This window comes from Phyllostomus hastatus, unplaced genomic scaffold (genome assembly GCF_019186645.2).
Source record: "Phyllostomus hastatus isolate PE091 unplaced genomic scaffold, TTU_PhHast_1.1 phas_contig_40, whole genome shotgun sequence".
Classification (NCBI taxonomy): Eukaryota; Metazoa; Chordata; class Mammalia; order Chiroptera; family Phyllostomidae; genus Phyllostomus; species Phyllostomus hastatus.
Window position 1 is genome coordinate 12287694 of NW_025333872.1, and position 17942 is coordinate 12305635.

The 17942-nt window shown below is 37.0% G+C and overlaps 1 protein-coding gene across 1 annotated transcript in view; it reads right to left on the reverse strand.

Annotated features, from left to right (window-relative positions):
- The window catches only part of OPN5 (opsin 5), a 63432-nt gene that overhangs the window by 35342 nt on the left and 10148 nt on the right, over positions 1-17942 (reverse strand). The gene's annotated exons all lie outside the window — the stretch shown is intronic.

Here is a 17942-nt window from a genome sequence, read left to right on the forward strand (position 1 = left end):
CTCAGAACATAAGATGTGAATTTGTCAGCACCCATGAAAACTTTAATATGAAGGCATTCATGAAATTAGTTACTTGATATCTCACAGCAGCCAGTGGAGCTGAAAATAGGTGTGATCAGGTTATATCAATTATGGCACAGAGGAGGGAGCCGGAAACAGCACAATCCCTGGTATCATGGGAGAACATGGAAGGCTGAGAAATGTCCAGAAAGCTAGCAAAGAAGCGTTCAAGAACTAGGGAAAGAATGCCAAAGAAAGACAAGCAGCAATAATTGAAATATTCAGACTCTAGGGGTAAAATTTCATAGTGTTAAGCCTGATAAAACATAAGCAAAGAACCACAGTTTTGAAAATATTCAGAAGTCCTGTGGATGGCTTACACAGGTCTCTGTCAAATGAGAGTTCGCTCTACTACTGTCTTCCAGGATTGCCCACATTAACCCTTCAGGAGAAAGGGTCTCTGGTTAAATTGATGTCGACTTCAGAAACTGTGCCACTGACTTCCACCAGTGTTTCATGGTGAGGTGCCAGGACCCCAGGCCCAAACCTCCACGAGCCTGAGTCATGATGTCAACCAGCACGGGTTCCCCACTGTGCGCAGGAGGGTTGTTGAGAAAGGCCAGGAAGTGGTGTTTTCTTTGGCGTGTTTGTCCTGGTCCCTGTACTCCTCAGCCTCTGGCTCTGCAGTCCTGTGTGAGCACCATTCTGCCTACGCCCACTCCTTTCCTGTCACATTCTTCTGCACATTTTGTTGATATACTAGGATGTTCACAATATATTCAATGGGAGAAAAGCTAATTATCAGTGTCAGGAAACATTTTTAAGAGAAAAAATATAGTGAAAAATATATAGAATGATATACATCAAGGGGTTAAATTTCAGAATTACGAATAGTGATAGTATAGTTATGAGGTTAGTGATGTGAGGATTAATTTTTTTCTTTGCCCTTCATGGGGGTGGTATTTAATGTATCCATTTTCTAATTATGTGATGTTACTTTAATAATATGTATTGTCTATATTTTAATAAAAGATTTCTTACATATTACTTATAACATTAGTGAGATTTACACCCATTCATTCATTTATTTGTGTAAATATTTAGTGGCTACAGATGACATGGCAGGCCCTACTGAGTCTATGAGTTACTTCCCCTGGGGCTTTGCCATTAACAGGGTGCCTCATGCAGGACCTGAGATAGAAGATTTTTCCTCAAACAAATCCATTCATGGCCCATAAATCTCTCCATATAGATGGCAGTTCACATCTGTGCTCCTGGTCAGGAGCCTGGCACTGCCTCAGATGGGTGTCCGGTACAGGTTGGAGCCCCAGGTGAAACCTTGGGGACTTACCCCCAGCGATTGTGTCTCTTCTTACTCACCAAGTGTTCTACTGCTCTGAAATTTAATAAGCATTAGCCTGAACTTCATAATGATTTATTTTTCTGTGTCAGCAGCTATAGGTGCTTAATATACACCAAGCAGTAATAATACCCATAGTAATATGTTATAGATCACATCTGTATTCTAGTGAACAGATTTGGATTACTTTGGCATGTATGAGGATATAATATTTTATATGCATTACAAAGAAGCCGTAAGCACTTTTACAAAGTAGCAATCAAGAAATAAAATAAGTAATTTGGGGGCTGAAATAGTCTTGCTTTCTCTACAGGGGAAATGCTCCCAGCCACAAAGAAGACTAGTGATCGGCTGAGGTTAGCTGTCAAACAAGAATGCACACACACTCTTCAGGGTTTTCTGCCATGGTTCAATGTGATGCTAGAGAAGAAATAAAATTTTGGGGTTTTTTTTCGACCCACTTAACTAGAAATATGGCAGGAAACAGAAATGAAAAGAAGGAGCAAGAAAAGAGGGTAAGAAATAAAGAAGGAGAAAAGGAAGTAAAAAAGTATTTTCCTTTATAAAACCATGCCAGCAAGAGAGCAATCAATTCAACTCAATATCTTCTAAGCCATGTAAAAAAGGGGCAGAGTTGTCTGTTGAGAATAATAACCACTGTGTCAGCTTATTCCTAAATAGTTCAGCTTGAAGCAAATTGACAAGCCTAACATAATGGGAGAATTGTAAGCAACAGAGAGGTCTGATTTAATAATGTCTTAAATTTTAATATTAATTTTTTAGAAGTGTCAACTTTCATATAACTCTTATTTCAGCAATGATATTTCAACAAACTGTCCTCTTCTGAACTTCTCAGTAATACATTTCAAATTAATTTATCCCACATTTCTCCAACCTATTCCCTCCAGGCAAAAGAGATGAAGGGCCAATTTCATGTGATAATTACTATTTTAATCACCAGTCCTCAGTAATTCTCTGTCTCAAAACATGAGACCTCTACAACTCAAGTCCCAGACAATGTTGCCCAGCTCTGGCATGGGGTTCATTCTTCTGTTCCTCTCCCAGGGCCTCCCATGTGCTCTTTCCAAGGAAGCAATCAAATAGTCCAAAGTTCTGCAGATAATCAAGGTAGCACCTGGCCTACAGATAAGTTCAAAAGTATCCAGGACACTTTAAACCTCAGAGAAAAAACTAGAACTTCCGATTCCCATCAGCATCATTATAGAACACAGGACCTACAAATCCTTTTCAGGTCTAGAGCACCTTTTGTCTGCACCCTTCCTTGTGGACATTTTATTTCCTTCACCAACCCTCAAATTCTGCTGTAAAAGAAACAGGCAAAATAAAATAACTTTGAAAAACAGAGTCCAAAATCCCCTACTCACTCTCCACATTTAAATACTCCTGCTTTGAGATCATACATCTCTACAGATAATGTCAGCTGTGATTAATGCTTATGAAGTCACCATTGGTAATCATAATGGTCAACATCAAATACACACAGAATTTTCAACAGTAGAATATATTTACTCTTTCTCAAAAAGAAATGAGCCATGCCACACAAGGTTTGAAAAAACAAAAACTGGGAGGAACAAACAGATTAGACACATAGTTACTTCTACAAGAATCTCAGAGTGCTTCAGATAGATCATAAATTATAATTTTACAGTATTTTATTATTCTACTGCTGGGCATCTTCCTAGTTTTACTCTTGATCTGAAATTGTTTCTGAGATGTCTTTTAAGCATATTTTGATAAGCATTAGTTGATAGATTTCAGCTTAAACTCAGCAGGAGAAAAAAAATCTGGTTAATGTCATCCATTACACTGTGGCATTCAGAATAAAGATTCGGATAGAAAGGCTCTCACTTGATCTTAATTCTTCTAACCACAAAAGAGGGGGAAACCCCTGAAAGTAACTAAGAACCATTGTCTCTGTGCCCTATGAATCATGCCGTGGCTATCATCATAATTTCCATTAACTGCCTATGCAACCCAGTCCTATTTTCCAGACACTACATCTTAGAATTTGCTGTTTCTTAGTTATTGTATCCCCTTGTAAAACTCACCAGTTTAAAGATCTGCCAAAAAAAGAAGTTTCTCTTCCTGGGCTTTTCAGGCTGAATTGCTCGAATCTTGCAATGCCTTACTCTTGGTTCTTCCCAAAGCAACACTCCAGTTACTCTGCACTTCAGCTGATGTCGGACATTATCAGTGAAAGGTATTCATTTTCTAGACTGTCCTCTTTTCCCCACCCCTCCGTTCAAAGGACCAATGATATCATTGGAAAAATAATCTCATCTTATTGAATTATGAGGAGAGATGCAATTTTTGGAAGCTTAACTTATTGGTGATTAAAAACCCAGCAGCAGCACTTGGCTGTTATAATTGATCAGAAACTAAAATAGTGTTGTTTGCTGAATGCACTGTAAGATACCAAATACTTGCCTTTTTCTTTTCATATTTAAAATACTAATATTAATCTTTAAATAATCGAGGATTAAATCCTGAAGCTTTTATTAATCACTTGTTTTCTTAGCCTAATTTTTATCAAAATGTACTGCCTTCAATTACCTAATATAAATGTTTGAGAACGAGCACTAAAATTAAAGAAAAAGGTCACAAATACTTTTTTAGACTCTGTTTCTATGAGTTCAAATTTCTTTTTAAATTCCTCATACAAATGGTACCATTCAGTGTTTGTCTCTGTCTGGCTTATTTCACTTAGCATAGTGGCTTCAAGTTTCATCTGCGTTGCAGTAACAGGATTTCCTTCTTTCTCATGGCTGAATAATATTCCATTGTGTAACAGTACCACATCTTCTTTATCCATTCATCCCTTGGTAGATGCTTAGATTTTTCCATATCTTGGCTCTCAATATGATCCCATTTTTTTAAAAGATTCTCACCGTAAGTCATACCTCAGTTTATCTCCTATTCACCCACCTACCCTCCACCTGGACATAAGATATCTTATTTTCAAAAGCCTAAACTTGGAGGACAAATTTGTCTTTTTTGAATGTGTGTGGTTTATTTTTTAAACCTTAAAAATTATGTCTCTCTAAAGAAAGATACTGAAATAATAAAAGTAATTAAAAGATGCTCAAATGGGGGGGGTCAATACAAAGAAGACTGACATCCTTAATTTGCATATGATTTTCTACTTATGCCAAACCATACCTTGTGCATAGGTTCATACTTGCCACAAAATGAAATCTCTGACTGTGGCTTTGGCAAACTTAGGTTCCAGGGTTAGTTGGATTTACAATCTGTATGAAAAGATAACTAATGACCACAGAAACTAAGAATTAAGTGTCAAAAAAAGGCTCAAACGTTGGAATTTTGAGGAGGAAGACATCAATGGATTGAAAGATGTTAACATTTTCTTTGCAATATAATAGTGTTTATCTGGCCATAGGGGTAATATTATGTATTTAACAGAAAAATATATTAGTTCATTCATTATGAATCAATAAATCTACTAGTCACTAGGAATACAACAATATAAAGAACAGACAAAATTTATTCCTGCTTTTATAAAGTTTTCATTTTAATGGGGGTGCATGGTCACTACACAAAATTTATTTAATTATAGTTGGGATAAGTGCCTATCCAAAACCATTAAGGAGAATTATAAATGTCTCCAAAATCTGTATCAGCAAATTGCTCTTTTAAGATGGGCAAACAACTCAAATTCAAAGGCCAAGGGATATGGGAGGGTGTACTTGATGAGAGTACTAAGGTTGTAAAAGTATCAACTCCAAACAAGCATCCATTTATTAGATCCAGCACCTGACTTCTGCTGGGGCACTTGGTATCCAAACCAAGATGAGAGAACCTGTAAAATGTGCATCTCACACATCTCAGGTCTCAGCCAAAAGGATCTCAGTGATGCCACCATATGTCAATAGTAGTTCCCAGCATCTGGTCCACTGAATTGTGTTCCCCTGTTACATATTTCCAAATAATCTCGAACTTCTTTGTAAAACTAGTGACTACTTTCTTAATGTGTCTCTTCTGCCTGAGAGAAAAATTCATGAGAACAAGACTGTCTCTTGGTCACTAATGGTGTGCCCAGGGCCATGTACAATATGAGAAGCATGCTCAGTAGGCATTCAATAAGTATTTTTTTAATGAATCAATTAATGACTGGAGAAGAGCTCCATGTTAGCAGTAGAACCAAGGGACAAGGAACTAGAATGAAGTTGGAGAAGTCCTCTACAGAAGACTTAATGGCATAGATTTGTTCCTTCATAAAATAGAGTAGGAAATTCCATGCTTTCATCTCTCTTGCTTCTAAATTCTTCACATTATTAGTCATAGTACCTTTCTCCTGATCCTTCAATACAACTTTAACTTATAAGTTCCTTTTAAGCTCTGGGCTCCACATTTTGATTAAAAAGAGATTTCTCTCACCCATTTATTTTTGCATAGTTCCTTTTATCTGTCATTTTGACTTACCACCAAAAACACTCAAGAAGATGGTTGTAAGTTAAAGCTGCTTCCCTGGGATTTCACATATAAACCTGGGCATCAGGATAGATGCAGAACTGTTCCTCCTTTTACAGAAGGAAAGCAATCATTGTAAAAGTATATCTCAGTGAAAGTCCCTTCCACACAGAAAGAAAACAGCTATGCCTCAGTTAAACTGAAATAATCCAACTTGTCACTTGAGCTAGAATGAATAATATATCTAGCAACATTTTCTCCAGAATGTTAGCCTGTATCCAGCTCCCTAGGTCCATGTTTTCAAAGGGATGCTTACATCTTCACTGGGAACAAACTGAATTTATCAAATTATTTTAAGGGATGTTTAATAATTAGTTTTAATATCCTTGCCCTACAACAAATTACTTGATAAATACATTAGTGCATCACTTAAGTTTTAGTATAATTATTTAAAGTTTTCCTTATTTCCTCTTTAGGGCTTCCTGCTTTCTCTGGTTGGAAGGTTCATGCCCCAGACACCTTCAAGGACATTTTCACTTCCCTCCTCTTCAGCTCCAGCGACACCTTCACAGTGAGGCCTTCCCGGGCCCTTTGGTCTGCCCAGCTGTGTGCCTTGAGAGAGTTTCCAGATGTAACTCTGAAGAAAGGATCCAGACTTCCTGAATTGAAGAGATGGAGTTAGGAGATTAAAACAAACAAATAAACCAAACCAAAACAAAATAAAACAAACCCAAACAGGAAAATGCCATCTCTAATGAGGCAATTGATTAAAACTGATCCAGATGTGACACAGATGTTAGAAGTAGCAGACTAGTACATATAAACACTTGTGACTGTATGCCATATGTATGTTCAAAAGTAAACTAGAGACATGGAAAGTATAAAATATAAAAGTGTTCCTAATCAAACTTATAAAGATGAAAACTACAATGTCTGAGATTTAAAAAGAAAAAAGTACTCTGAATGGAAGTAACAGCCAATTAGATAAACTAGATTTTAAAAATTGGCGAACTTGAAGAAAAAGCAATAGAAATGCAAAAAATAAAACATACAGAGAAAACAGAATATTTTTAAAAATTAGAAGTGACTTCAGAAAAACTCTTCAGTGCCTTCAGAAAAACTCTAAATAGTTCAATATATATGTAGTTGGAGTTACTGCAGCATAAAAGTATTCAAATAAGTAATTACTGAATTTTACCAAATTTGATTAAAATTATAAACCCACAGATCCAAGACAGTTAACAAACTCCAAGTATAGGGCACATGAAGAAAAACTACACCAAAGCACATCATAATTGATTTGCTTAAAACCAGTGGTTAATAGAAATATTTGACAGGAGCCAGGGGGTGTGGGGGAACAACAACACATCACACACAGAGGAACAATGATAAAATGACAGGAAATTTCTCACCAGGAACAACAAAGAGAAAAAGCAGTGGACCAGTGTTCAAAGCAGTAAATGGTGTAGAGAAGGTTTATCTAGAATTATATAACCAGAGGAGAATGGATTGCAAAAGCAAAGGTAAACACAGATATTTTAAAATATACAAAAGCTGAAAGAATTCAGCAGCAGCAGATCCACACTGTAAGAAATGTTCAAGGAAGTCTTTAGGGCAGAAGAAAAATGATGCCAGATTGAAATATGAATCTACACAAAACAATGAAGAGCAACAGAAATATAATTATGTGGGTAAATATATACATTTTTCTTTTCATTATTTAAATCTCTTAGAAATGTAACTGCTTAAGCCAAAATAATAAACATATCATATGGAATGTATAACACAGGTAAAAGTAGAGCAAATCAAAACATTATAAAAATCAGGAGTGTAGGAAGAGAAGTATAATATTGTAAGTTTCTCATGATAAATGTAAGGCACTCTGTAACAGACAAACACACAGCCATTATTAAGACTACTGACTTATGAGAAATGAAACTATATTTCTCCCAAATTTATCTTCATATTAATGTAAAGAGGTAATGAAACAGCGTTCTCCTAAAGTAAAGAATTCCTCAGAAATAAATGTGTGTGAGCAGTGACAAAACATCAGGAGAGTAAGAAATGGGAATAGCATTAGGCCTTTCTCTTCTACATTGTAAGGGAAAGCAGGTCCGGCTGCCTGCCACTCAAGAGGGGGGTGCTGATGTAAAGGAAAGTTGTTCATTTTCAGGTTCCAGCCACTTAGAAGATGGGGGTTCTCATGTCTCAAAGCCCACCTTCTGGGAAGAGAAGTGACTCACATCTCAAAGCCCACCTCTACTTCTCAGGGAAGGCAGAGGTTTTTATAAGGAGGGTGAAGGGGAACAGGGAACTGAAAAGTTCTCTAGATGCAGACCAGCACAGTCCCTTTCGATATGGGCTGGTGTGCATCATCCTGGTTTAGTCATCCTGTCTTCATGTCATCCTGGCTCCACAGCTGAAGGTCAGCAAATATCCTAGAGCTTGGATGTGGGGAGGTTAGAGCCTGTATCTTTTGAAATTAGCTCCTAGGATTCTTATACAAATATGCTGTTCATCCACAAGCTACCTGTTAGTCAGAGTCTGCACTTACAGAAACAATGTCAAAAGAATGGTGAGGTGGGTTTCAACTTCCCACTGTTAGTACATGGCCATCTTCCTCCACCATAATGTAAGATGCCCTCTATGACAACCCACAGCAGTCCATGTCCCCCAGGTCCATGCCCTAAACATGGTAGAATGTGAAACACAACTAAATATGAAATAAGGCACACATATTATAAAATATTAGTAAGGATCTACAGGCTCAAAAATAATGAGAACAAAACAAATTTCTTTCTAAGAAACATTAAAGTTAATCAGCACCTCATGGAGAAATTTATCACTACTATCCAAAGAACTTCTTTTCACCTGTAATTAAGATGCTGGTACATGGCCATAAAAAAGAAGAAACTAACCTTTTGCAACAGCATAAATGGACTTGGAGATTACCATGCTAAGTGAAATAAGCCAGTCAGAGAAAGACAAATACCATATGATCTCACTTATATGTGGAATCTAATGAACAAAATAGAAACAGAAGCATAGACACATGGAACAGAGTGACAGCTGTTAGAGGGGAGGGGGGTGCTGGATGAAAGGTTAGCCAAAGAACATATATGCCTGATCCACGCACAGATAAGAATGCCGTGGTGTCTGGGGCAGGGTGGGGGCAAAAGGAGGTGGAAATGGAGACATCTGTAATAATGTAAACAATAAAAATAAAAAGATATTTCAAATTAAACAGTTTAACCATAAAAATAATGGAAATTTTGGTAATAATAACAATTCCTATATTTTTAAGTGGCTACTACATGCCAAACATATACGTGTGTGCATGCGCGTGTTTGCCCAGTAGCGGTGTTTACCTCATAAATATGAATAAGAAAGCAGTCCCCAAAAGTACATTAAAATTGTTGATCTTAGATCAATGAGCCAATTATGCTCATCACAACCATATTTTAGGATATTAAGTTATTATTCCTTGTTTAAACCCACACTGATCAGTTGGCTGATCAGTTGAAGACCAAATGCTTCCTTCTGCAATGCTCCCTGCCCGAATGAGATGTAAGGAAGATGAGCCCACTTATGAATTCTAGTCAACTTTTCTGGAAAGTGTGTAAGTACTGAATGTTGTGATTAAATGAAACATAAACTCAGATATGAAAACTTGGGAAAGAGCTCTGTGGGTGTATATTTTGAAGGGAATTTATATAAGTTCTCATTGAATTAGCTCTCTGGAGAGTTACAGGAGCAAAGTACAGCTATACTTCCATTCATAGAAAGTTTCAGAGAGAAAAAAGTGAGGTGAAGTAAATGATATTTTAAGACATACTTATTTTTAGTACTAACTGGAATTTTCATTCAGACATAATTTGAGAATGTGTCAGGTGACACTTCTGTGCAATAGAAAAAAATGCTACAGTAACATGAGGACAGAATTTTAAAAATCTATCAACCCTCAAAATTTATTTTAACAATAAACAAAATTTTCCCAGCCTCTCTCAGATAAAGCAAAACATAAATCTGACAGCTAGTCAGCTAATGACAGCAGGAGTAAGTGACCAGCAGGGGTAACAGATAATATACCATAACGATACCTGAACAACAGACTTCATCTACAAATTTTATATAAATTGTTAATGTTGTTCATTATATATTTTCAAGTCCATGCAATTTATACAAGTATTTTTTGCTTATTCCTGTTTCCTAGTTATATTCTTTACATTGAATTAAATAATGCAATAATGCATATATTAATAATAAAAATAGAAAACAGCAATTATCATTAAAGGTTCTAATTACATACATACAGATGGGGGTGTGTGCATCTTAGAATCTGTTTGATCATTCCATGCATCTAGTTACTCTTACCTTAGACACAATTCTAACAAGTTTAGCTGTTTGGCTTCTCTGACAGCAGGGTGTTGGAGAGAAGAGGTTAAAAGTACAGAGGTAGCACAATGTCCTTAAAGTTCATCCATGTTGTATTTTATGACAGAATATTCTTGCTTTTAAAGGCTTGATAATATCCCACTTAAGTATATGTGACATTTTCTTTATCCATTCATTCATTGTTGGAAAAATTTAGGCTGCTTTTGCATCTTGGCTATTGTGAGTAGTGCTGCAATGGACACTGGAATGCAGATACCTCTTTGAGGTACTGTTGTCAATCCCTTCATATAAACACTCAACAATGGGATTGCTGGATCATATGGTAGTTAAGGCCAAATGCTGCATGATCACTTGCATGAGAATATTAAGTATTCAAACTCATAAAAGCAGAAAGTACAAAGTGTTTACCAAGGGCTGGGGGTGGGAAGGGAAGATGAGGAGCAGCTGCTCAAGGTGTGTAGGCTTTTAGTCATGGAGGATGGAAAAGTTCTAGACATTAGCTGTGCAACAGTGTGCATATATTTAGCAATAGCATACTATACACATAAACATTTAAGTGGGTAATCTCATGTTAATGTGTTTTTACCTCAATTAAAAATTTTAAAAAGCTCAGAGGAAGACTAGAGATGTCAGAGACTGAAGCAAGAAGTGATTGGACTGCAATAACCACTTTGGAAGATAGTTTGGCGGTTTCTTTCAAACTTAAACATACCCTTACTATGGTCCAGTAATCACGTTCCTTGGTATTTATTCAAATGAGTTAAAACATATTCACACAAAAACCTGTACACAGATGTTTATAACAGGTTTATTCATAATTGCCAAGGCTTGGAAGCAACAAGACCTTATACATTTGTCAAAACCCATAGACTAGCCCTGGCTGGTTGTGGCTTAGTGGAGTGGATTGGGTGCCTGCCTGTGAACCAAAAGGTTGCAGGGTTTGACTCCTAGTGAGAGCACATGCCTGGGTTGTGGGCCAGTCCCTGTTGGGGGCATGTGAGAGGCAACCTATGGACCTTGATGTTTCTCTTCCTCCCTTTCTCTCTCCCTTCCCCTCTTTCTTTTTTTTTTAAGATTTTATTGATTTATTTTTATAGAGGAGAAGGAAGGGAGAAAGAGAGAGAGAAACATCAATGTGTGGTTGCCTCTTGCCATGCAGGCCTGTGCCTTGACTGGGAATCAAACCTGTGACTCTTTGGTTCACAGCCTATGCTCAATCCATTGTGCTACACCAGCCAGGGCTCCCTCTTTCTAAAAATAAATTAAAAATCTTTAAAAAAAAAACATAGAATGTACAGCACCAAGAGTAAACTGTAATGTAAACTATGGAAATTAAATGATAATGGTGAGTCTAGGTAGGCTCATCAATTGTAGCAAATGTTGATAGTAGGAGAGGTTGTGCATGTGTGGGAACAGGAGTTATATGAGAATTCTCTGTCCTTCCTTCTCAATTTTGTTGTGAACCTAAAACTGCTCTAAAATAGTTTATTAACTAAAAAAAAGGTGATTATAAGCTACCAGTCAGTAAGGGTAACTCAAAAATATCTATATAATAAACAGAATAGAGATTCATTAGAAAATGAAAATGCAGAGATACTGAGAGTTGAGATAAATTACTCTCAGGGTGGTATATAGTGGTAGCACCTGGAAAATCAGTGTATGCTACAGCATGATGTAATAAGGAATTGATATTCATAATTATGACCTTAATGTAGTTGTGACACCAATATTTATTAAGTATTTTCCAGGTAATAAACACTGAAGGGAGAGAAAATGTGGCTTACAGTGATGTCAGTCATAGATGTTTACTTCTGTAGGCTTTAATATGGTAAGAGCTGAAAAATGAAGACATGCAGTACAATAACTACATAGCAATGCAGAAAGTTTGCGGTGCTGTAAGTTAGGTACTAGCCGTATACATGATGCCTGGGAGCTCAGCCTGAGACAATAGGAGACAGCTTAAGAGTACAGATGACCTCAAGTGTGGGAACTTGAAGGGTAACTAAGATTTAAATTAAGTATATTAATATTATGTTATATACATTATTATATATTAAATAAATATACATAAATAAAAAATAAAATGTGATTAGCTTCTGGAGTCCTCCTTCCCATGTTCAAATCCCAATCCCACTACTTACGAGTAATATATGAAATGAGTTAATATAGGCAAATTGTGTAGACAGGGCTTGGAAAGGTTTGCTGTCAAAATTTAAACAGGAGTGTAGTGAGGATAAATGAATCCCAAGGCTCTGCACAAAACGAACAATGTGATTTATGTGGTCAGGCAACAATAAACAATCCTTGCATATGAGCATCCACCTATACAAGTCTGTGCTAAAAGTAAGACTGAATGAACAGAAAGAAAATAGCAGTGGAGAGCATGGGTTCACGTATCAGGCCAGGAAACTCCCTAAACCTCTTTTCACCAGAAGCAAGATGGGGATCACAACATAATGCCTATGTTAGTTACAGGGTTGTGGTGAGGAATAAAGGACATTGGCCTGTGAAACACACTGCTCAATAATATTATTAACAATTTTCTGACTATCAAAAGGAAGAAAACATTTTTGAGTGCAACCAGATTATTTAAAAGACTTTGAAATACATTTATCAAGTCTTAATAGACTCACAAACCAGATAGCTTGTTCTCTAGTAGAATATGACTTTTTTAAAAAGATTTTATTTATTTATTTTTAGAGAGGGAAGGGAGAGAAAGAAAGATGGAGAAACATCAATGTGCGGTTGCTGGGGGTCATGGCCTGCAACCCAGGCATGTACCCTGACTGGGAATCGAACCTGCTACACTTTGGTTCACAGCCCAAGCTCAATCCACTGAGCTACGCCAGCCAGGGCTAGAATATGACTTTTGTCAAGAAGACTGTCTTTATCTCTAATCCTCTGTCCCCACCCCAGAGATTTGGGGTGGGGGGATGGGGCCCATTGAAAGTTCCCACCCTCTAATCACATGGTTCATTCACCTGCAACCAGCTCTCATCTTCAGGCTACTTGAAGGCTTTCCAAGAGTCACTTCACTGACATAACAAAAGACATCTTTATTGCTCTCAGTATTTAGGAAATCCCAGGATTTCCCCAGCTCTCTGCCAGAAGATGAAGACCAAATAAATATTTCTTATTATAAATCACAGTATCACAGATCACAACTACCATTTCAATGAGAGTTCAGTTAAATTAAGCACCTGGGTCTTCTTCATATCGGCTCTCCTGGTACCTTACTTTTACTTTTTATTCTTTGGAAACTAAAATTATAAATTAATTTATTAAAAGTTCCATACATATATCTCTATTAAATTTTTTGTTGTTGGCTATTATTCTAAATTGCAAAGGTCTTTTTAATTACTGTTTTGTAAGTTCACTACCCTCCCAAAAAAGGGGGGTAACCCATAAATCCAACAGGAAGTGAAAGGTTAATTAAAAAATGGTACAAATACTGGAGGCCATTAGTGGGTATTCATGAAAACGGTATGATAGCACGAAGAAGTTCTTGTGGTGCAATGTTACACACATAAATTAAACTTTTAAAGCTAAACTTAGTAGTGCAATGTTACACACATAAATTAAACTTTTAAAGCTAAACTTATGAATGCTAATGTATCACAAACATGTAAATAAATATTTGCATAAAACTATAGCAAAAGGTTCATTCCAGGGAGTAAAATTAAGGGTGATTTTTTCCTGTTCTTGTTCTCTCTTCCCAAATGTTCTGATGACTTTTAAATCAAATGAAAATGTTTAAAGAAAAAATTAGGATGGAGGTTTTAGATTATTATTATGAGAAATCAAAAGGAAGTAATTTTTTCAGAATTATTTAGCAACTTCCCTAGTTCCTGCTTCACTGCAGTCTTTCCAGACTGGCATGCTGTATGGCTTCAAGTGCGTTTCCTAGCTGATTTCTCTCCACATATGGAAAACCTATGGGCAAGTTAACCAGGCATCTCACTGATCCCTTACCGATGTGTTTTTGTGCCTCATGTACTTTGGTCTGCAACTCTTTCCACCATTAGTCTTATGCCACTTCTCTCATGAAGTATGTTCAGCTTCCCCAATTGGAGATTTTTTTTTGCAATTTTCCTCTGAATTGTAGTCTGTTTGCCTTACTTTTTGCTTGTGCATTTTTCTGATCATAGGCTGCAATTTTGCTCTAGCAGAAAGGCTCTAGAAGTATGATTTAGCATTCTGACTTCTTGGTTAATTTGCAAGATGGTCCTACTTTATTGAGGGTCAATATACTTATTCCAGGAGGAAGAAAATAAGCTACTTGTAATACAGTGAGTAATGGCAAAAACCCATATGATTCTCTCAGCTACATTGTTTATGGGGAAAAGAAAAATCAAGAGCCTAGGTTATAAACTGAGAGGAATAGGGCCTGCAATTCTCACTCTACCCTCTCAAATTCTCAGGCTTCCAATGACATGAGCAGATGCCGCTCTGACATGTCACTCCCCACTCTGTCCACCAGTGCTGCTCTGTACCTAGAGTTCTTCGATGACTCTTCCCAATGTCTGTTTCATCACGGGTCCACCCCACTTCTACTGCCCCTTTCCAACTTCTCCACATCTGATCCTTCAGTCCCCAACACTGAGGACTGCCTCATTTGTTATCTACCCCCTGAGAGTCTCAGCTGTTTCCACCATAAGGCAGCAAAACATCTCCTCAGGTGATGCAGCTCTGCTAGCCACTCAGCAGCCCTGTCCTAATCACTGATTACCTCCCATGGCCCCATTTGCAGACACCATCACACTGGGGATTAAGGCATCGACATTTTGGTGGGGACACACATTTAGTCCATAGCTTATGTCAACGTTGAAAGTAATTATCAGAAAGACAAATTACTTAGTGTAATATTTTTGGGTCTTCTATCTGTATTTGCTAAAACAAATATTCGTTATGTAATGACGAAAAGAAAATTTACAGGAAGTGCCAGTTTCTATGGCTTAGAAAAGCTCCTGCTTCCAGCCCTAAAGGTTTAACTTGGAGAAAACAATTCTGCTGAGAATAAAAACGGAAGTTTGTGAAATGCAAAACAAAGAAACAAACAGAAAACCTAACCTGAATGAAAGTATCAAAATGCTACCAAGGCAGCCAGGACCCAAGTAGCTGAGATCACACAGGGGTGTTTGACATTCTTCTAGGCTTTTGCTTTCAAGGCATTTGCTAATTCATAAGTAAAGGGGCAAGGAGGCTCAAAAGTTCAGCAAAAACTGGATAATGGGAGAAATTTTAAGTAGCATTTTCAGTGGTCTCAAGTGTCTGGAAAGATATATTTTGTGTTTAGAGCTACCAGTACAATCAGAACTTGACCAACCCAAATTCTATAGACAGGAAAAGCTCAGAAAAGTGAACTTAATGTCAATGGTCAACAAAGAATGCCTGGTAAAAAGGTGTGAAATCTCAGCACAACTATTGGCAATCTCATTGTACTAAGCAAATAAAAACTGGAGTTAACTGTCTGCTTATTAGGAAGGATACTTATAAACAATTCAAGGCCTGGGAATAACTGCATCCTATATTAAGGTAAGGTGGAAATAGATCAGGTCTTTAAAAAGACTGAAGTAAAGCTTAGAATCAACCTAAACCCTGGTTGAAGTAAGGTCATCTGCTTCAGATGGAAGATAATCATCCAGACTAGAACCTCAGTATTTCATACATAATGGTTGACATTCAATCAACAATTACCAGGCATATATATTATAGGGTAAACAAAGGCAGTCTGGCTCCCTCACCCAGATGTCTGGGGAATCAAGATAAGTAGGACTCTCATAGCCTGGAGACTGGGTCTGATAAACCTTTCCCATAACAGTGAGTAGGCTCACATACTCAGAATCATGCTGTATTATATAATATTCTGGCTCCCTGCTGGATTTGTGTGCAGTTAGTACAAAAGGGACTTAGGGGATTCCCACTGTGGGGACATGCAGCTTGCAGCGTGTGTGTGGCTTGCCCACCTTTGAAAAAAGGCATGTCAAGCATCCCCACAGCTCCTCAACTTTTCTTCCATCTGCCTAAATCCAGAGGGGGACCTGCCAGGCCTTAACAGGCTGCAACACATATATTAAGAAAAAAGAAAAGACATAGAATTGATGATAAAAATACAGAAATACAGATGCTGGAATTTAAACAAAACAGTAATTTCCATGTTCAATATTTATCAAGATAAAAAATTTTACCAGAGAAGTAGAATTAACAATAAATATAAAATAGAAATTTTAGAACTGAAAAACATAACAGAAATTAGAAATGCAAAAGATGCTAAATTAAAAAGAAAATTAGACACTAACATAGCTTCAAATTATAAAGCTGACAGAATGAAAGGGGAAACAGTTTCCCAATCATAGTGGGAGGTCTTAATGTACTCTATTTTTTAAAAAATGTTTTAAGATTTTATTTTTTTATTTTTAGAGAGGGAAAGGAGGGAGATAGAGAGAGAGAGAGAAACATCAATGTGCAGTTGCTGGGGGTCATGCCCGGCAACCCAGGCATGTACCCTGACTGGGAATTGAACCTGAAATACTTTGGTTCACAGCCCGAGCTCAATCCACTGAGCTACACCAGCCAGGATGTACTCTATTTTTAATAGAACTATTGGCAGCAAGGAAAACAGCACCAGAGTGTTACTGGCATTCAGCAAACTTGGTGCTTGAGTTCTGGATAAGAAAGAATTCAGAGCCAAAGACTAGGGCATGCTTCTCAGAGGGAGAGCACACTGGGTCCTCTGTCATAAAAGGGCTTTTATTTTATTTTTTGGGGGGGGAGCAGTGAAATAAGTTTAATTTACAAAAAACAGGAAGATAGCAATATATTACATAGAAAGTTAAAAGGAATAAAGACCCATTAAGAGGCTGATACAATAATAACATAAGTAATATTACCTTATTCCCTGAATCTTAGATACCAGCTATTAAAAGATGTATAATTATGTATTGATTATTCTAGAATCAGAAAAGAATTGACTCTGGCATATAATCTATGACACGCTATTAATGATAAAATAAAATCTTATTTTTGAAATGTTAAAATGTGAAGAAAGTATTGAATATGTCATCCAATAAATGAATATAATATCTACTAGTGAGTACAATGATACCAACTATTTAGTGAGTGCTTTTACTTATTAGAAATTGTGCTAAATGTATATATTAATTCACTCTCTAAATCTCTATGAACAATTAATATTTCAGGTATTAAATCCCATTTCTATAAACTCAAAAAAACACAGTTTAGAGAAGATAGGCAACCTGCCCTTGGCTATGCATCAGAAAGAAAGAGTCAGGATTTATACCTGAATCTTGTCTGATTAAAAAAAAGAAAGATAGGAAATGATGAGTGACTGAACAATCATTAGAGGGAAAGAGAATTCTCTTGTCCTAAGGGCTTTAAAAGATGAGGATTTCAGAGGAGGTCCCAGGGGAGGATCTCAATAGAATATTCATCAGCTTTCTGGGTATATTCTTTCAGGGTTGTGATCATCTCCACTGATTGGTAGGTGCCAAGACAGGGGTCCTTGATAATAAAATAATCAACGCAGCTGGTCCTGATGTCAGCCATGGCATGCTTGTCTGGTTTTACTGCTTTTCTGGGTCTGGAGCTGAAATACAACCGAGGCCTAGATGTTATCCCTAGGTATTAATGCTTAAGGGAGTGGTTGTTCAAGGGCCCAAATAAGAGTCATATGAGACCACCCTTTGGTCCTTTGTACCTCCTCCAAGGGTTCTACCAA